The sequence below is a fragment of the Phyllostomus discolor genome, chromosome 15 (assembly GCF_004126475.2).
Source record: "Phyllostomus discolor isolate MPI-MPIP mPhyDis1 chromosome 15, mPhyDis1.pri.v3, whole genome shotgun sequence".
NCBI classification, from domain to species: domain Eukaryota; kingdom Metazoa; phylum Chordata; class Mammalia; order Chiroptera; family Phyllostomidae; genus Phyllostomus; species Phyllostomus discolor.
In genome coordinates this window covers 343,792-365,355 of record NC_040917.2, presented here as the reverse complement: position 1 = coordinate 365,355, position 21,564 = coordinate 343,792, and the positions used below count along the sequence as shown (strand labels likewise).

The window sequence follows — 21,564 nt, the reverse complement described above, 5'->3', positions numbered from 1 at the left end:
AGCAATGTAGGCATTTTCCCCAACCAGAATTAGAACCTGTGACCTTTTAGTTTACAAGAGGATGTTCCAACCCCAGATGGCACAATAAGGAGCGTGCTTTCCTTATTGTGCCATTTTCTAAATGGAATTTTAGAAATTCCATTTCTTGGGGAATTTTCTAAATTGGTTCTGGAACTGCCAGGCCCAGATATGGGAGCAGAGAGACTTATGTGACATTTCCAAATTCACCAAATAGCCCTGCATGGGCACTGCAGAAGCATAGGGGAGGAGTGTTCCATGACAGAGTAAACATCCCAGTCTAAGCATTGGAACAGAAAAGGTAAGAAGAAAAAACAGAGAGGATAGAGAGAAAGGAGGAGAGAGGGAGAGAGAAAGTATAGTTTCCAAAGCCGCCTCCTGCTGAGTGGCTGGCCAAGAGTCCAACCTGGAAAACTCAGAATGGAGTCTGGTAGCCAGTCCCCACCTGAAAGGAGGCTGCTTTTATAGCTTCTAGAGAAAAAAGGTGACCCCATGGCTGGGCTGAGAGTGCCAGGATATGTGGATGGCTGAGGATGGAGACAAGCAGGGGAAGGGCACAGGGAAAGAGGGGAGATGGGAGCATGCAAGGAGCAGCAGTGAGTGGGAGGCAGTTTAGAGGTTCATGGTAGTAGTCATCACAGCCATTGTCATTGTTTTCATTTATCCATACCACTTAGAAATAGCACATAGAAGTGTTTTCAGCATGTATTTCTTAAATGTACATGAAAAATGCAAGTCATGTCACTTAGAATATTGATGTATATGACCTGCACAACTGTAAATACGTGAGTTCTCCCCACTCCTCCCCCTGCCTTCAATTTTAACTTTTGCCAAATGCCAGCAGTGGTTTGGTGGCTGATCCTTGATTAACTCCACACAGGCTATTTTTTGTGTGTTCGGGAGAGATGAACACATAACAACAACAACAACAACAACAACAACATCAGAAGCAACAACAGAAAACACTCAAAATACACCTAGCCCAGTATCATTAACTAAGAAACCCCTTTGCTTTTCTTTCTTTCTCCCTTTCTTGTTCTCCCCTCCCACCCAACCCAAACCCATTCCACCCCACCTCATGCCACACCACCATCAATACCACAACCCTCTCCCACCCCACAACTCCAGACCACCCAATCTGCTGTATCTCTCTAAACTTTGACTATGCATACCATAGGAATGGCATCATTCTCTAGGTCACCTTTGATGACTGGATTCCTTTCACTTAGCACAAGGATGCCCAAACAAATACACATTTGGGTGAGTATCTGTGCTTCATTCCTTCATAAGACATCAATTTTTCCTATTATAAGCCCTTTACACAGAGTAAATACTAAATTTGAGCCCCCCCACCTACCTTTGAAAGGAGTAGAAATCAAACAACCTGATTATAGAAATAAGAAAACAGAAACTTATAGGTTTCAAATGCCTACTCATGGTCCTACAGGCCACCACTGAGAACCCTCTACAGCCTGGATGAACCCCAGCCCCGGGGCTTATTCTGCCCCTGACATGGAGGGGAAGTTTACCGTGTTATTGGCCCCCAGTTTGGAGGCAGTGCACAGGAACAACACAGCACACAATGAGAATCTATATTCTTGATTTTAAATAAATACCTTGATTGTTCTTTGTTTTACTTTGAGATTCCAGATTTAGAAAAGAGACAAAACTTGAAGATTTCAGGATGATAGCCCAGTTTAGGGAAAAAAAATAACTGAGATGATGACTCAGGAAAGAGGAAATTGGTTTTGTTGGTAAACACCTGACAAGTGACTAAAAGTCACTGAAACAAGTGCACATCAAGAACCAATGTGATAAACTTGAACAACATGAACACAAGGGTGGTTCAAGTTTAAAAGAATAATAAATTCAGAGTCAGCCTGGATGCAAGAACATAGGCAACTCAGAGAGTGGAAATGATAGTGTGACAGCTAGGTCTATTTTCCTCAGCTAATAAAATGCTTTGAGGGAACAGTTGATTAATACACCCCAACCAACTAAACTCAAATTGTACATTTAAAGGCCAGATAATCTTTCAGCTTCAGCATCCCTGTTCCTCCAAAATTGGATGTTTCTGAGTGAGCTCCAGATCTGGTTCTTTTGGTGGTTTATGGTGGAGTGACTGGTGTTATGTCCCCTCCTGTTTCACATAATGTGAAGATGATATCAGCTTGCCCCAGGACAAGGCTTGCATTTGGAAGACTTTCCACAAAACATAATCCAAATTTTTGTATAGTCTTTACAGGATCATCTTCCTATGCAGAAACATTGTTTCCATGACTACTTAGCTGTTAACTTACCTGGCATTCAACACCACTCTAAATATCTTGGACAAAGTTGTCATTAGGTGAGGACTGTTACTTCCCTCAGTACAAGGCAACACTATCCACCTCAAGTTTCTGTCTTTGAAATATCCCCACATCTCTGAGTCAGTGTTCTTTTGTAAAGATTGGGTGATGGAAAATAAGCCTTGTATAGATTTTGTAAGTGTAATTGGATTAGCACTGGTGTCTAAACTGGAAAACTGTAGTGCTGGACCTGCTGTGTTTGTTCATCTTGCAAATTTCCACTGCCCTGTGACAAGACCTCTTGTTCTTTTCACTGGCCTATGGCATTGTAATTTTGGAGAAGCTCATGGAAGTAGATCTGTCAGAAGTTTGAGGTGCTGTATATTGGGTTCTAGTTCTTGTCCTTGGTGGGACAGATTAGTGATATCTGGCAGCAGCAGAGAAATCCCAGGCGCACTCAGACATTCAGGATGATTTTGAATGCAGTTCATTCATGCAACTATGCATTTAAAACACCTGCTACCTGTGCGCACTTTCTGTAACACTTAGCATAACTCAGTGAAAGATGCAGACACAATCCTGAACCTAAGTTTTAGCCAGAGTGGCAGACAGTCACATTAGAGATCATCTGAAGTATTTTCCATAAGTCACAGATGTTATTTTTATAAACTTCTCTGCATCTGGAATCATTTTATAAATTCTGACCAGAATGACAAATCATTCTGGACCATAAAATGTTCATGAACTTTAATACAGTAAAAAGACCTCATATTTCTGAAAGCTTGGTTTGTTTTGAGTTGCTGGTGAGGAGTATGTGACAGAAACTTACCCTATTGTGCCTTAAAATGCAGAATTTGTGTTCATTTCCAACAAAACTTCCTGCCCTCTCCTGGTGCCCTTCACCCTCAAATTTACCATCACCAACCAATGCAATAAAAGGATGTGAAGCCAGGCTCTGTGGAAGTTCTGTCCCAGAGTCAGTTGTAAAAACCTGGTGAGTTCCTGATGAAAGTTCCCGATTTATTTTTTCCAGCTATTTCCCAACTCTCATTAAATTTTCTTTCTGCACCTTTTCAGGATGGGAATGGATGGAGAATGCACAGTTCAAGGTTCAAAACTTGGAAATGCCACAATAAGAGGTGTGACTTTAAAGTAGGAAACAGGCCTTTGGTATTCCTCTCGGTAATAGTGAGGGTTACAAACCAATCATCTTAAAGTGTCATGTTTTGTAGTTAATTGTGGTGAGAATATTTTTATTTTAAAATATTTTTTTAGAAAATTAATAAGAAAACAGTGGCTTCCACATTAGATCATTTTGCCTTGCTAGACATTTATAGAACACTTCATCCAAGACTATTTCACACAGTTTTTTCCTAGTGCACATGTAACAACATTTCTAAAGTAGATCATTTAGTAGGTGATTCAATACTTAGAAATTATATCAATTTTATTTTCTGGACAAAAATGTAAGTAACCAACTTACAATTGTCAACTTTAGGTAAAACAAACAAAAAAAAAACATCAAAAAATGTGAAGATTAAAAATCCTGCTTCTAAACAACTAATACATCAAAGAAGGGAAAAAAACTGGAAATACCTTGAGACAAGTGAAAATGACAACAACATTACTAAATCTGAGATGCATTTAAAACAAATATAAGAAAGACTTTACAACTTTTTAGGCCTACCACAAGAGCAAAAATATTCCCAGTGAAACGATTTAAGTTTACCAGTAAAATATAAGAATAAGAAGAATAAACAAAAGAAAAAGCAAGCAAAAGGGAAAAGTGCAATAAAAATTAGCAGAAAAGTAAATGAAATAGGAAAACAGTAGAAAAGCCTAATACCACTAAGATATCATTTCATAAGATAAATATAATTGACAAACCCTTAGTAAGACTCATCAAGCAGAAAACAATTAGAACACAAATAAATAAAATCAATAATTAAAGAAGAGAAACTATGACCAACACCACAGATATTAAAAGAATCATTAAGGAATGTTTTGGGTAATTATATCCTAATAAGTTGATAACCTAGAAAAATTGACAAATTTTTAAAAACATAAAACATTGCAGGGCTAAACCAGATAGAAGCAGAGAATCTGATCAGACCAGTTATGAGCAATAAAACTGAAGCATTACTCAAAACTTCCAACAGGAAAAAGCCCAGGAATATATTTTATTACAGGTGAATTCTATTGAGGATTTCAAAAATAACAGTACTTACTCTTCTCAAAAATCTCTATAAACTGAGAAAATCCAGACTCATCTCATAAGGCCAGCATTATTCTGAAAACAAAAATAGACAAAGACACAGATGCCAGGATTCTCAACCAAAATACTACCAAAAATAATTTAACAGTATAGTTAAAGAATTACAGGTTATGATAAATGAAAACCAGGCCAGGTATACAGGCTGGTTGAACATCCAGAAAACAATTTTAATGCTGTAGCAGGGTGCAGCCAAGAGGGGAACCCCAAATAGGGGTTTGTAATAAAGTCCAGAAGAGCTTGGAGATAATTGGCTCCACACCACAGGGCCATACCTGCCCACCATGCTGGCAGCTGTGACCAATTGTGAGAGGAGCCAGAAATGGGGCTGCAGAGGAAGATGGGCACTGGGATTTAAATGGTGGCATGGCAGCCACTGGGTGTCTCTCTTTTTTGGACCACAAAGCTGTTTAGGACCACATGGCTTTGGTGTCTTGGTTGGGACCATGCAGCTTGGGTGAGAGTCAGGACCACGAGGCTTTGGAAGTGCTCCATTTTAACACATGGAGGTGGCCGGGAGGACTGTGTGCATTTGTGGGGAACTTTAGTTTGTGTTATTTCAAATAAATAATAAATTCATTTCCTTTTCACTGATCTCTGATATTAAGAAACATCTTTCCTCAGACAGTGAGCAAAATGAACCCAGTACATAGGGAGGAACCCCTGGAGAAAAAGGGGGGTCTTTTATATCATTCAGCCCCCCCACTCTGTTTTGTAACAATGCATCAAATTAACAAAACCAAAAGTGACAATCATATAAATTTACAAAATGTATAAAACAACATCGGACAAAATTGAATACCCACAAATGATGTAAGCCCTTAAAGAAAATGCTAATAAAAAAAATTTACCTTAAGTTGATAAAGGCTATATAGGACAACTACACAGCTAACATTATACTCAATGGTGAAAAAATGAAAGGTTTCCCTCTAAGATTAAAAAAAGACAGGAATGCCCACTATTCTTATTACTATTATTCAATAGAAGTAATAATTTAGTAAAGGAGTAAATTACCAAATTAATCTCGAGGTATCTCTCATATTTGTATACACTTAAAACAAACAGGAAAAAATGAAATAATTCCATTTGCAATTTCATGAAAAACAACTAAATATTTAGCAATTAATATATCCAAAGAAGTAAAATACATATACTCTCAAAATTTTAAGATATTGAGAAAAATTACATACAAGAGAAAAAGAACAAATTGCACAAATGTTTCAAAAGACCAAAATGTTAAAATGACCATATTTTCCAAATCAATTTACAGGTTCAATAAAATTTTTAAGAAAACACAAATGTCATTTTGTCAGAACAGGAAAGAATAATCCTCAATTTTATATGGATCTACAAAAGAACCCAGATTACCAAAGCAGACTTAAGAAAAAAATAAAGTTGACGTTATTAATTCCCATGGTCACAGACTATACTATAAAGTTATAATAATCAAAACAGTCAGGTATTGGCACAAAGATGACACAGAACAATCAAATAGAACACAGAGCTCTGTAATAAACCCTTGCCTATATGGCCATCTCATTTATCAGAAAAGAGGTGAAAGTATTCACTTGAGTATTGCCAGTCCCTTCATCAAGTGGTCTGGAAAAAACATAAAATACATACCAAATAGAAATCTGGACCACTCATTTGCCAATGAAAAATAAATTAAATTGAGTTCAGCACACACACCTTTCCTAGATTATGAACTGAGAGCCAATTGCACCCACATTATTTTTCCTTCCAACTTATCCCAACTTCAGGCAACTTCCAGTATCTTTAAACTGAGAGCAGCAGCAGACCTCCCCCTGCCTCCCAACTGACACTATCCCTGCCCATCTGTCTTTGCCTTCAAACTGACACCAAGTCCACACACCATTTTTGAGGTTCAACTGACTCTGGCCCTGAACACATCTCCCAGCCATCCAACTTGTGTCAGTCCCTCGAGGTATGCTTAACTTCCAACTAACAACAGCTCTGTTTGTTTTATCCCAGACCTGCCCTGTCCCTACAAGTTTTTTCACTCACCTCCTTTCTCTTCAAATACTCAGAACCTGAAAACACAAAAGTGCAGGAATACCAGTGTTGGTTCCTCTTTATTCTGTCTGAAGACTTATCTTTCTCAGGTGAGACATCCTGAGAAGATTCCCAAGCAAACAACTCATTAGAAACTCTTGCACACAATTCTATAAAACTGGGTCTATTTTTTAACTAGCTCTTTTCAGCTTTCCACCCAGGATGTATCTTTGTTGACAAGCTGTGAGGCTTGCTTCTGAATGCTTCTAACCTCCTGTGTCTCACATAACCCACACAATATTTATTACATACAATATGACACAAGGCAACAAATAAAATTCTTTTCACCAAATGCCTCATAATGAATGCATCTTTGACATATGATAGAGGTCACATTTACAGTTTTCAGTGCCTCACACTCCACACCACATATGTCGGGAGATGCCCTGCCTGGTTTCAGAAGCAGTAACCCCCCATGGCTAAGGCTGAGTAAAAAGACTTTGGGACCATAAGCCACTAAGGAGACAAAGCTTATGCTCCTGGTAGGGGTGCAGCCTCTTTCCCCTTTACTTCACCCTGCTTGGCCCTGGGCAGTTGACTGGTTAGCCAAAGATAGGTAAAGATTCCTCAAGGGAGGGATGGCCTAAGACAGGCACATCCATCAGGGAAGGACTTAGAGGATTATATAAAAGAGGTGATGGACCTTCACCCCTCGGCACTGTCATAGCCTGAGTCCTCATTCTATCTGTAAGAATTCTCCTAATATTTTGGCTGCCTTACTTCTTCCACCTGACTTAAGCCTGAAACAGTGCCAGAGGTGGGTGTGGCCCTGTGCTGGAAAGGGCAGTTTCCTGGGCAATCGGGCCTAATAAAGAATGCATAAAATCTTGTGAAGCCTGCTTTGTTAAGAATACCCTCAATTTAAATAAGGGTCCAAGCATAAAATGAGTTTGTTTCCCAAAGTTTTATGATCATTTGGCTATCTGAATTAAGAATAAGCCCTCATAGTTTTTTTTAATATAATCTATTGTTTGATCCTTACTGATAATGATTGATGAGCTTTACTTGTATTCCTGTGCAAATTAAACCCAAAAAGCCGATTGAGGAAAAGGCTCAAGGCCCTTCTCCTTTGAGAGACTGATCACATTTCCTCCCCAGGCAGATCATGTCTTAGTAGACTTACTCTCATCCATGATGGCCAGGGGAGCTCTGCTGGACAAAGCTCCCCCACACACATAGAAATATTTTTGAAAGCTAACACACAACAAGTTCAGTGTATGTAACTACACTGGGGTTTTTAATGTATGTAAACTAGTGCCATTTTAGGTCAAGTAATTCCTTTTGTTGTGGCTTCCATTATATTGTAACATATTTGGCAGCACCTTGGCCTCTACACAGGAGATGCTTGTAGAAACTTACCCTCACAGAGAGATATAAAACAGAAAGAGAGAGTGTCAGAGAATAAGACAAAGATAAAACTAGGAAAGAAATGGGATAGAACTGAAAAATATAAATCTAAGGAAAGCAGTATATATTTTTTTACTGAAACTTGTATGTGACTTCACCTCTCTGTGGCTGTTGTTGTTGTTGTCATTGTTGTTAAGCTAGCTTGTAACCACATGTGACACAACGACGTAGAACTCAACAGTGTCTTTCTGGAGACACTGAAGGGGCTACCAAACACTCAGTCCCAGATGAGGCAAAGGTCTTTGTATAACAGGACACAATAGAAGGTTATGTGGCACAGGTGATACTAGTTTAATTAGCTTAATTTACTTAAGAGTAAAGACCTAATTCTGTAGCCCAGAATGGTGTCTCTTACTACCATGTTTTTAAATCCCAGGCCTTAAAGTATTGCATTTGAAGCTTCATTCCACCCCTTCTTGTAATTTTGCACCCTGAGATTTGCATTAGACACATGTAACACCAGCCCCCTGATTTGGTATGTTTTATCTGATACATCCACACTATGACTCTACAAAATAGTTTTTCCTGTATTTTACACAGTGAATGTACAGTAACTATGGTGCCCCAGAGAGACACAGTGCCATTTCCAGGAGACTGAACTGGTCAGAAAACAAGGACTTGAACACAGCTCTCTCTCCCAAATTCTTGGATCCTAGTTACATTACCAGGGACCTGGTATGTATTTGGAGGTGTTGTGAGTTAGTAGTCAACAGTGGTGAGGGATATTCATGTAAGCGTGATTAAAGTAAACCATCCAGATTAAAAAAAAAAAAACATGAAAAAAATTACTTCAGTGTTTGGAGCAGAAGAAATATATAGCAAGAACTCTGGTAAACAGTCACCCACATTCCAAAGGTGGCCCTTCTCTAGCTCACTTGACTTCAGACAGGTGAGAGAGCAGGATGTTCTCCTGTTGTCTCTATATTTTCTCAGGCAGTGACTTTTCAGAAAGCCCATAATAAAGCTGTGCAAAGTGGCTCTTGCCTCCTCTCTCATGCCTTTGAGTCTCAGGTAACTTACGGCAGCTTAGGTCAGGCTGAAGAAGGTAAGGCCACAACTGTGATTCCACGTGGGCCATCCTTCAGAACTTGCCACAGTGTGTGTGTGTGTGTGTGTGTGTGTGTGTGTGTGGACAAGAAAAATGGTAAAGGGGGAGGCAGGCCTCCCTACACAGGAGCAGAGTGTTAGGTATTGGACATTGGTGGGCTTGTCCGTGTGTACTTTAGGTCATGTCTCAGGATGAGAAGTGAGTGCTGGAGAACAACCTCTTTACCCACTTGTCATCTGGGGGCCTTGTAGTACCATGTTTTCCTTTCATGCCTGGAGATCTATCCAGAGGTCCTGATGTATCTGACCAAGAAAGAAGAATATTTATGCTGGTGTTTCCTTTTTTTGGTGATGCCAAGTATTCCTCTAATGATAAATAGCCTGCATACCAACAACAGTCTTCTTGGAGCTCCACAAAGGAAATCATTTAGGAGCAAGAGGGCATATACCTTGACAAGGGGGAGGTGTACTAGGCTACCAGCACTCAGAGCTGGTCAGAGGTGAGAACGGACATGAGGTGCTCTGTACACCCGAGATGTTAGATGGACCAAGGGAGCCCAGAGTTCAGACTGCAATGTGGGTACAACTTGGGGGTCTCCATGGCTTTCCCAAAAATGTCTCTCACTGGCTCACTACCCCCAAGAAATTAATCCCAATTTTCTCTACCACAAAATACTTGAAAAATATAATTCAGTCCTCACATATTTGTGAAAATGCTAGACAAAACACTATGTTGTTTGACTTCACAGTAGGTCATATGTTTCTTTATTTTGCTTTTGTATTGATTGAACTACCTGCCCCAGATAGCAGTCAGCTCCTGTGTAAGTCCAGACATTCTCCAAGACTTACACATTATCACATTTAACAGAAATCTTTTTACAGAGAAATGGGGAGTAAATGCAAAATATTCCACAGGTTTCTGTGCTACTTTTTATCTAACAGACTTGGCTCCCCTCAGTCAGGAGCTGTTGCCTCACGTGTTTCATGGAGTTTCAAGCACAGAACATTTGCCACAGTGAGGAAATCTTCCAACGCCGTTGGAACTTGACATGAGTTAATTCAGTTGCCATGTCAGCAGTTCTGTGAGGAACATCTAACCCGTGTCCTTATTGATGATATTAGTTTGTTCATGCTGCAGAAATACTGTGCCATGTAAGTTGCTGTAAAGCACAGACATTTAATTATTTTCGTTTCTGGATGTTACAAGTTTGAGATCAGGGTGTGATCAGGATTAGATCCACCCCAATGATCTCACTAACTTTAATTTCTTAAAAACCATCAATCCAAATATAGGAACACTCAGAGTTAATGGGCTATTAGACTTCATACCATGAATTTATGGAACAAAATTTAGTTTTTAAGACATGCTAACTTTCAGCTGAAAAGAATCACAAAGGAATGGTGCTTTTGTTAGAAGGACATAAATATATAATGTTTTCACATTTTTATATCAACAGCAGGATCCCAAACTGGAAAGGCCGTAGCAGTGACATTGCCACCTGTACTCTCTTGTCACATTTGCTTCATTTCACTCAGCCTGACTTGGAATTTTTTTTTTTTAATTTAAACCTACCTGGTGTCTGGTTGTTCATGCTCTCTCAGTGCTCCTTGATAGGCAGTTGTTTCATTGATACTTCGAGTAACTTGTCAGTTGTTTATGGGCCACATAAATTTGTCTACTCCTGAGTCATTTGCTCATATTCTTTCCCAGTAATGGGCTGTCTCCATAACTAAAATGTTAAAGTAATTTCTTCCTTGTTAAATATAATATGTTCATGATATGGTTATGAAAACTTGATTTAATGTAAAAGGAAAAATAATCGATGTCCTTATTTGAAATTTAAAAAGTTATTATTTTAGTGTCTTTTTATTGGTACAGAATCTCTGAATTGTAAATGGGTGACATTTTGCAGATCATTTTCTGCCATGTCCAGGGCAGATCAAGCCTCAGTAGCTTAGAGGGAATGTGGAGAGATGTGTTTTAGAGGGTTGTCAGTTCTGACCTGAAGGAGCTTGAGCAGCCATTCAAATCCATGACCTTCCACATTCTAGTCTCTATACTCAGGTTCTTTATTTCAGACTCACTGGGACAATTCTCTTAAGACAGACTATCCATACAGGAAGATCCATTGTTATTCAACTAACAAAATGCTTTGAAGGGAATAATTGTATGTATTTTTTTCAAGCCAATAAACATAGATTGTACATTTAAAGGTCAGAATAAATTTTATCTTAAACGTGTCTGCCCTTCCACCCCCGTCCCTAAAGAACTGAGTCTCTGGGTGATGTTAACACCTTGATCTTCTTGGTGGTTCAGAGAAAAGTTGCCTACATTACATCCCTTATCTATATCTTTGCTGTAAAGATAACACTAGCTTATCTGAGAATGAAACTGGGACCTTGAGGGCCCAGGAGGCATAACAAAAAAATGGCCCATGTATCTGTGGTACTAACCTTTCAATATAGAACAAACATGTACATGACCACCTGGCTGTTCAACTGTCTGGCATTTAATATCACACAAGTATATTCTAGACCAGCTTTTTACTAGGTGAGTACTGGCTTTCTCCTTGGCACAAGGTGAGTCTGCCTACATTCGTGGGAGAACTTCATCCTGCAGAGCTCTCCCAACTTCCCCAGGTGAGAAATAAGTCATCCAAGACACATTGTTGTTTTGGCAGGAAAGGGGGTAGTGATTCCCTCTAGTGGGGAATGCCCCAAGCCCTTCTCTGAAATGACATTTATTATGGTCAGAATGTGCATGGGATTACAGCATACTGCATAGTTTATCAACCAATGTCCAAAAGACTATAGTCACACAAAACAGGTATTATCTATATATAATGTAACCGGAAAAAACACCAGTGTTCAGGCTGCCTGTCACTACCAAATCCAATAAGCAATGACAGCGACTGAATCTTTTATGGGTGCTTTATTCAGATGGCCGGTGATTCAAGAAGATGACAGGTTCATACCCTAACAAACCACCCCCCCCTTCTTTCCTGGCCAGATCTTTTTATAACGGGGGGTGGGGAAGGGCAAACAATGTGCGGTGAGGGCTTTGATATTAAGCAGTTGCAACATTCCTGTCCTGGGCCGTTAGCTGTCTCCAAGGGGGAGGGGTAGTCGCCTGGTTCTTCCTGGTATGGATGTCTCCAGATAGTAATCTCTAGCCAGTGCCCCAGGGGGTCGGCTGCTTTTCCCAGGCACTAGGATGGGCCTTATCTGTAGTTTCTGAAAAGAAAGCTTAACATACACATTACCTGCTAGATTTATGGCTATTTACCTTAAGCTAAAATTTTCCAAGTCTTGATTCCCCTATCAATAACAGTTGAAGTAACATAGAATTTGTCATAGGTCAGGCTGACACCAATTGGTCTTTAAGTGGTGTTTCATGAGATAAGGAGTTTACTCCTTATGCCTTGAACTTAAACATCTGGTTTATATAAACAGGGCTATACAAAGCAAAACAAGCTTCAAAGGATACAATGTATTTATCAGACCTGCTTTCCCATGGGAACCCTTGGTGTTAGTGTTGGGTCCTGTCTGCTACCTGCATTTCCTGGCTTTCCAGTGAGACTTACTTGCCCCTTTCAAGGCTCACTCCCATGGAGCTACAGCTTTTGAAACCATACAGAGCAGTCCCCAACATACATTCAGCTTCTATCTTGGACATATTAATCATCACTTTGAGCCTCTATTTTGATGCAGGCCCTGGCATGTGGGGTCCACAGCATTGTGGATGGGGGAGGGACATTCACATGGACTACTGAGTCCTGTGGATAAGAGAGCAAGCGGCTTTGATCTCAACAGGAGCCAAAAGCCTCGGCCTCTGCCATGACAGGCCTTTATTTCTATTTCTGGGCACATTACATGATGGCCCTCATTTACTAAGCTCCTGTTGGCTTTTGGTGGTTACCTTTTTCAGAAAACAAAGGAGTCAATGCTGCTGACCACATCACACAAGAAGGATATTTGCAAATGAGAAGGAAAAAGTAGTTGAACCAGTTACACACCATACTGGGGAGTTTTAGCATGGATTTTAGGAAGTTACAGTAAGCACTTGTTGTCTCAATTTAGGGTGAGGGAGTTTTAGCAAAAGCGAGTCTCAAAGCAGCCTAGGTAGATTGCAGGCCTGGGTCCCCATGGGAGAACCTATCCGTGGGTGTGGGTCTTGTGTATCTCTGTGTAGGAGCTGGGCCCACACGATGCAGAACAGTCTCCTACACTATTTTATCTCTGAAAAGTGGCTAGTAAAAATTTTGTATAATTTTCAGTGGCATTAATTGTATCAGCCACAGCTAGTGCAAAACTGGTGCTTTGTTGTTTGTAATATGCTACTGAAACTACTTGGTTCTTCATATGTATAATTTTTCACTTTCTCATTAAACATTCTCTGCCTCTTTTCTCATAGGCCTATGGCCAGAATTTGGAAAAGCACATGGAAAGCAACCTGTTAAGAAATTATATATGCTATTTATCTGGTCATGGCATTGTCCTTCTTGTGACCAGATTAAGAATCTCTGGGGGCTGCAAAGAATTCCTAGACTGTGATATTTGGAACTATTTTGGATAGACTTTATTTATTACGTGTGTGTGTGTGTGTGTGTGATTCCTTATGCTACCTGCAGGCATTTTCTGTGAACTAGCATAACTCAGAAAAAAATGGCACACAATTCCAGACCTCAATTTTAGTAAAAATTTAGACACACTAGACAATTTTGGTTCTCATCTCCATGTGGCACAGATGGCATCTTTATAGCCTTCAATGCATCTGGACACATGTTCCCATTATTGGTCACAATGATGGATCACATGAGCATTTAAAATTAAGGATGACAGGAGAATTTTATAAAACAGTTAAGGAAGAGCTAATGATACTTTGGACAAGGGTTTGAGCTCCAAAATATATAAAGAAATAATGACTTCACAGCAGGAAGAAAGATAATCCAATTAAAAATGGTCAGCAGGGAACATTTATAAAGGACTCATGAACAAAAACAATGGTGGAGGGAGGATTGAATGTGAGAGGTGGGGTGGGTAGGGCAGAAAGAGAGAGTAAGGAGGGGAAAAGTGGAATGACTGTAATTGAACAACACTAAAAAAAAATTGTGCCCAGAAAGGGCCCAGAGACATGTGAAACGATACTCAGCACCACTGGCTATCAGAGAGTGATGCATCACTAGTGATGCTAGTGAATGGTATCTCAGAGGGCAAATTAAAACCACAATGATATAGCACTTCACAATGGTCAGAATGGCCACCATAACCAAGTCAACAAACAATAAGTGATGGCTAGGTTGTGGAGGGAATGCAGACTGGTGCAGCTACTGTGGAAAACAGTTTGGAATTTCCTCAGAAAACTAAAAGTGAAAGTGCCTTTTGACCCAGCAATTCCAGTACTGGGATTGTACTCTAAGAATCCTGAAACACCAATTCAAAAGAACCTATGTACACCAATGTTCATAGAAGCACCATTTACAATGGCCAAGTGCTGAAAGCAACCTAGGTTCCAATCAGTAAATGAGTGGATCCATGTATAGTACATTTACATTATGAAATAATATGCAGGAAAAAGAAACAAGGGATCCCTACCCTTTGTGACAGTATGGATGGATCTGTAGAGCATTATGCTAAGTGAAATAAGCCAGGGTGTGAAAGGCAAATACCATATGATCTCACATATAAGTGGAACTTAATCAACAAAACAAACAAGCAAGCAAAACAGAACCAGAGACATGGAAATGAAGAACAAACTGAGAGTAACCAGAGGGGAGGTGGGAGGGGATAATGGGAGGAAAAGGAGGTAGGGTCATCAAGGAACATGTATAAAGGACACATGGACAAAGCCAAAGGGGAGTAGCATCAAGGGTGGGAGTGGGGACAGGCTGGTCGAGGGGAAGTATTGAGGGGGAGAATTAGGGGTGAATGGAGACAACTGTACTTGAACAATAATAAAAATGCCACTTAAAATAGAATAAATTAAAAACAATAAAATTTACACACACACATAAAAAAGTAAAATAAAATTGTGAGTAATGTTTGACTTGAGAAAAAGGCTTCATATTTCCACAGAGCATGTGTTGGAAAGAAAAGCATGGCATTATGAGTGAGGACATCCTAGCAGGACTCTGGATTTTTTCCAAGCCTACCTTAAAGTGTGGACTCTTTTTGTCCTTTTCACTACAGCTGATGGCTTTGTTCTTGTGCCCTTCACACTCAAATTCTTCATTCCTTGTCTGTGCAAACCAGTTTGTGAGGCCAGAGTCTCAAGTTCAGTTCCACAAAGACAGTTGTATAATCTTATGAGATCCCTGAAAAGCATACCCCTATTTTTTTTACATATTGTGCACTCTTTAAGTTTTTTCTTTGCTATAGTTTTAAAAGATATTGAAGGATAATATGGCAGAAAATTTTCATGTTAGAATTTTGAAACTGCCACAGGTACAGAACTTGCATTTTGTCTTTCTCATCTCTAATAATGTGGTTTTAAAAGGTACTTATCTCCAAGGACTATTTTGAGAGTTAGATATGGTAGAAAATAATTAAATGATAATAGTTTTATTTTAAAGTATTGTGTTTTAAAAATATTTCCGAGATAATAATGACCAAAGTTGTAGGAAACTAGAATCTTAAAAAAAAAAAAAAAAAAAAAAAAAAAAAACAAGCATCATTGGTAGTAGCAAAAACTGTGTTTTCTGGGAAACCCTGAAACTGTAAACAAAATAAGTGAAGGAGCATAACTTAAAAAGATTCTCAGGCTTCTTTTCTTCAACTTATGCACCGATGGGCTCTAACTCTGCCTATAAATCTTGGCTACTGTAAATCACATTGCAATAAATAGGGGTGTTACCAAACAGCTTCTTGGGTTCTGCTGCCTTCTGCCACCCTCAAGAGGCAAAAATTCCAGATGCAAAAATTTTAGAAGTGATCAAAGAAAAATACCATGTGATCTCACTTGTAAGTGGAACCTAATGAACAAAACATACAAGCAAGCAAAATATAACCAGAGACATTAAAATTAAGAACAAACTGACAGTAACCAGAGGGGAGGTGGGAGAGTATAACAGGGGAAGGGTTGTTAAGGAACACCTATAAAGGGCACATGGACAAAGCCAAAGGGGGATAGATTGAGGGTGGGAAGGGGAATGGATGTGAAGGGTAAATGGAGTCAGTTGTACTTGAACAATAATAAAAAAATGTGAACAATGAAAAAAGCACTTATCTCAGAGGTTTATTTGGAGAGTTAAATGTGGTATAAAATGGTTAAATAACAATAGTTTTATTTTAAAGTACTATGTTTTTTTAAAAAAAAGTTAAGATAATAATGGCCTTCACTGCCACATTAGGTGAGTTTGACTTAATAGAAATGAATAGAGTATTTCATCCAAAAGCTCCAATTTACACACTTATTTCTGGTGCACATGCAACATTTCCCAATATAGATATTGTGCTTGGCTACAAGCAAGCCTCATTAAATTAACAAAATTTTAAATTATATCAAATATATTTTCTGACCAAAATTGTAGGACCTAGAATCAACTATATCAAAAAAGGAAAATTCAAATATTGTTGCTATTACCACACACTGTTTTCTAGAAAACCCTCAAATTGTAAACAAAATCAGTGAAGGAGCAAAACTTATTAACAATTCCTCACGCTTTTTTTCCCCACTCATGGTCCCTAAGTCTGCCTACAAATCTAGGCTATGGTAAATCACAGTGCAATAAATAGTGGTGTTACCACACAACACTCTGGGTTCTGCTGCCCACTGACACACTCCAAAGGCAAAATTTTCAGAGGCAAAGGTTTGATGATAAAAGAAAGAAGTCTTTATTCAAAAGCAGATACTGAAGCCTATCAAGTCACAGCTTTAATCACTTAAGCCTATCAATTAAGGCTAAAGTCTAACACCTGAGTAGCCCTATGTTTTCCTGTTAGTTTCTAGTTACCTTGTTTCTATAGGGTTAGTTTACAAAATAAAAACTTAAGATACAAAAACTGTACAGTTCTGGAAGAATGGCATGTTTCTGCCTCAATGCCTGTTCCCTATAGAACACTCAAAGAATAAGCCTACCACCCTTTGTCAGGCCAGCCTGACCCTGGACTGTGCTGAGTTCCTACCCATAGAAAATGGGATCCATTGGGAAATGCAGACAGCTACAGCATGATCATCCAGGCATCCTGGAGGCAGAAGAGCCTAAGAGCCAGCCTGAGTGAGCCAGAGCTCCAGCCAGGCTGACAGCCTCCCAGCTAGGGAGAACCAGCCCTATTTTTATTTCCATTGGCTCTGGAGGCTTTCAGCTTCTCAGCCAGTCCTGTTTTATACTGCCCACCATTGTCTCAGCAAAATCCTCCTGCAGCCCCTCCCTACTTACCCAAGGTATTAAGCTATCTTAATCAGATTTGTCTGTATCAGGGGTGCATATGTTTTTTCAAATTACTGTTTCGAGTGCCTTCAGGTATAATCCAGGAAGTGGAAACGCTGGATATGTTGTGACCACTCAAGATCAGGTGGGTTCATGTAATTCAGGCAAATGGAAGAATATTCATGGAACCAGTTGGATGTCTGGCATGCCCTCTTTCAAAGGTAGGCAATCAATGCATGTTGTAAGCTATATGTCCCCCTACATGTCTCTGCATGTCACCTTCCCCCTCTGCATAGCACCAAGCATGGCACCCAGCAGGGAATCCCTACAACCTTAAATACTAGAGGCAAACCAGCAGGATGTCAACAGAATTATGCAACAGAGCTTCATACTACACATGTGAGCCCACTCAAGGCTATGGGAACAGCTTATCAGACCCAGTCTCAAGGCTATGAGAACACTACTTTCCAGGCTCCTTCTCAAGGTTATGGGAAACTGCTTCCCTTAGTTACCCAGATACCTGGGTAAGGAAGCCAGACTGCCTCCATTTACCCAGCACTAGGTTTGAAGGAAATTTAATTTTTATTTTTTTGAGGAAACTATGGAGTGTTCTCTATAGTTGCTGCAGTAATTTGCATCCTCAAAAACAGTGCATGAAAACATTTACACAATTCAATTCTCCTTGACGATAAAAATGAAGAAAAGATCTTTTGTAAGAGCTTCAACAGACATAGGGTGTATTATGCCAAGGGAAATAAGCCAGTCAGAGAAAGAAAAATACCACAAGGAATCATTTACATGTGTAATACAATGAACAAAAACAAACAAACAAAACATAAATAGAGTCACAAATGCTAAATAGAGACTGACAGCTGTCAGAAGAGATGTATTTGAAAACTCTTCATAGACAATGAAAAAAAAATAGAAAAAAAAAAACTCATAGACAAAGACAAATGGATGCTGACCAAAGAAGTCAAAGAGGATGAATACAGAAAAAATAATTATTGATAGAAAAAGACTTTGGACAATGAAAACACAATAATGTAGACCAATAATGTCTAACAAAATTGTACACTTGAAACCTTTCTTGACTTATTATGAAACATCACCCCAATAAATTCAATACAGAATAAATAAATAAAAAATCCTCTGCATGTTTCTTTGGTCCTTGTTCTGTAATTTAAAAACAAAAACCTGAGATAAAAAGCTATCCTGGAAAATAAATTGTCTTTTTTAAAAAGCCATGAAACTCTTGAGATTAAGTGTCCTCATCAATGAATTGAAGTCAGAAATCTCCAAGGTCAGTTCCCACAATTCTGTCACCTTGGGAAGAGGAGGAATTCCCCTTCCATCCCACACTGGGCTTCTCAGGTTAATCACTTCTGATTAGCTACACCTGCCCCGAAGTGAGAGCAGCATCAATCCTCTCAGAAAACCAGGTATTATGGATCATGGAGGTCTTCCAGTCTCCTAGGTGTTTATTTCTTCTTTTGTAAAATCAAAACAAGCATTTCTATTTCTCAGGTGTGTTTTGAGAATGTTTGCCTCCCTGTTATTGGATATAGAAGTCTGTGTTATGGTGACACATTGTCCTCTGTCTGAGGGTGTGATTATCAGCAAAGTACGACTCATCCTTGGTCCAGTATAGACACTGCCTAGAACCCACCACCCCACATCCTCCCTTGGGGTAACCTTATAATTTCAGATCTTTGACCATGTTTTTTATTTGTGGTGGGAACACAATGACCCCAGTTGCAAACTGTTTATTTTTCATTGTTATATATTTTGTGATTTATATTTATTTATTATGAAGCTAGTTTATAGTTACATTGAGACAGTGACTCTGGAGGACACTTGTTTGTTTCCCAACCTAAACAGTGCTGTCTTTCATCCAGTCAAAGCTTAGCAAATCCCCTGTAGATTCGAGGAGACAGAAGAAAACACCTGTGGGGATGCTTGACATGCCTTTATTCCTGGGTGGGAGAGCCACACACACTGCAAGCTGTGCGTCTCTCTAGTGAAAAGCCCCTTCCTTCCTAACTACTAAAGACAAAAAAATCCAGCAAAAAAAGATAACAATTATATAACATAGCATGATTCTGCGCTTGTGAGCCCACTTCATGTTATGGGAACCGTTTATGGGACCAAGTCTCAGGGCTATGAGAGCACTGCTTATCAGGTCAACTCAAAGTTATGGAAAAACTGCTTCCCTTACTTACCCAGACACTTGGGTGAGGAAGCCAGACTCCCTCCATTCACCACCCTACAAGTGCTTTATATGGGAGGTAGACCTCTGTCACTGTTACCTCTGCTCTCCATATTAAGCAGGCATGTAGACATCAATGCGATCAAGACCTCTTGTCCTATTCCATCCTTAAATATACAGGGAAATTGTTTACCTATATATATTTTTTATCTGCACTCCTTAAATGAATGTGAATATAACTTCCACCAGGTGTTATATGCTTTTAGGCAAATTAAATAAATACATAGAGTGGAAATTTCAGTGTTTCAAATTTCAAATGAGAAACAGAATCTGAGCCACAGAAGTGAATATTGTAAATGTAGGTAACAGTCATCAGCAGACATGGAAAATGATAACTGCCTGTATATTGAATTAAAATACTCAAGGTAGAAAAAAAGTATCTTTAATTATGTTTCATAGAGTAAATAAAGGAGATGTCATTAAAACAACAATTATAAGGGAAGAACTAGGCAAGAGAGATAATGGGGAGTGTCACTGACTATTATTCTAATTAAACGATATTTAATCCACTTGTAGCTAGTTGATCATAGTTGCTCTAGTTTTCTCCCAGCTGCAAAAGACCATGTAAGAGCTGTATATAGAAATCTCCAGATAAGCCTTTTTACATATTCCCCTTTGTCTGGCAGCATAGGTTAAAGGATATCGAGCTGGATTCTTATTCCTTCTAATATTACTGTCTTTCTGTCTTTATTCCACATATTGTTGTGGAAATAAAGTGCTCAGGATGCACAGCAGAGTACAATAGGTAACCTAGATGTTTTTGGTACAAGGTTCTGATCCTATGGTACTATTTGTAAACAAAAAAAAATAATAATAATAAATAAACAAATAAAAGCCTATTGATGGTTCTCAGCAGCTCTCATCATTTTTCCCTTTTTACTTTTCCAATAGGATACACTCATTTTTAGCAGCAACAGTTCCTTTCTCTTCTTTATTTTTCTTGTTCTTAGGGTTCTTCAGGAAATGACAACATCAAGCATTCTGTCCAAGACACACAGGTTATGCAGTGAGATGATAAAATATTTTAACAACTTGTCAACTGGAGTGATGTTTGAAGAACCTTCTAACTAATGATTTCTTTGGCACTCAGAGGATAAAAAAAAAAAAACACCCTTGCACAAAACAAGCACTCTGTCACCACAGTCCTGGCTTTGTAAGACTCTGCACTCTGCATGCAACTATGCTACATGGGCCTATGAGTAGTCAATGTGAAGATTGGGTACCAGAAAAATCTATAGCCTTCCTATGCTGGGACATTATTCAGAAACTGTGATGATTCTAGAACAACTCCTCCCATCCACCTTGCTACAGGAACAGAGAAAGGCATTTCTAAACATATACACATGAAAAAATGAGACTTTACACTAAAAGTATTATCCATCATTAAGAAAAATAAAAAAATAGGCTCCAGTGGACATGTTGTAAAGTTATCAAAACCTGAGATTTAAAATGAGAAAGGCATTACTATTTCCAACTGAATACAGTTGGGTGTGTGTGACAGGGGAGGGGTGCAAGTCCATGGTGACTGGAAAGCTTTAGGACCATGGAATACACATCCTGTGTTACAGCAAGACCAGACTTATAAGTGTAGCCATCACATGAAATTTTTTTCAGCAATTTTTTTTCATCTCCATGTGGTGTGCTGTACTTTATTTACTCAATAATTGCTGCCATGGCTAAAGAAAACAGCATTAAAATAAAAAGAGATCCAACCATATGGGAAAACATATTTGCCAATGATACCTCAGGCAAGGGTTTAATCTCCAAAATATACGAAGAACTTACATGACTTCACTCTAAGAAGACAAGCAGCCCAATTAAAAA

At 39.0% G+C, this 21,564-nt stretch overlaps 1 gene segment (V, D, J or C); it reads left to right on the top strand.

The window, feature by feature from the left end:
* The window catches only part of LOC114489669, a 384,977-nt gene that overhangs the window by 289,399 nt on the left and 74,014 nt on the right, over nt 1-21,564 (top strand).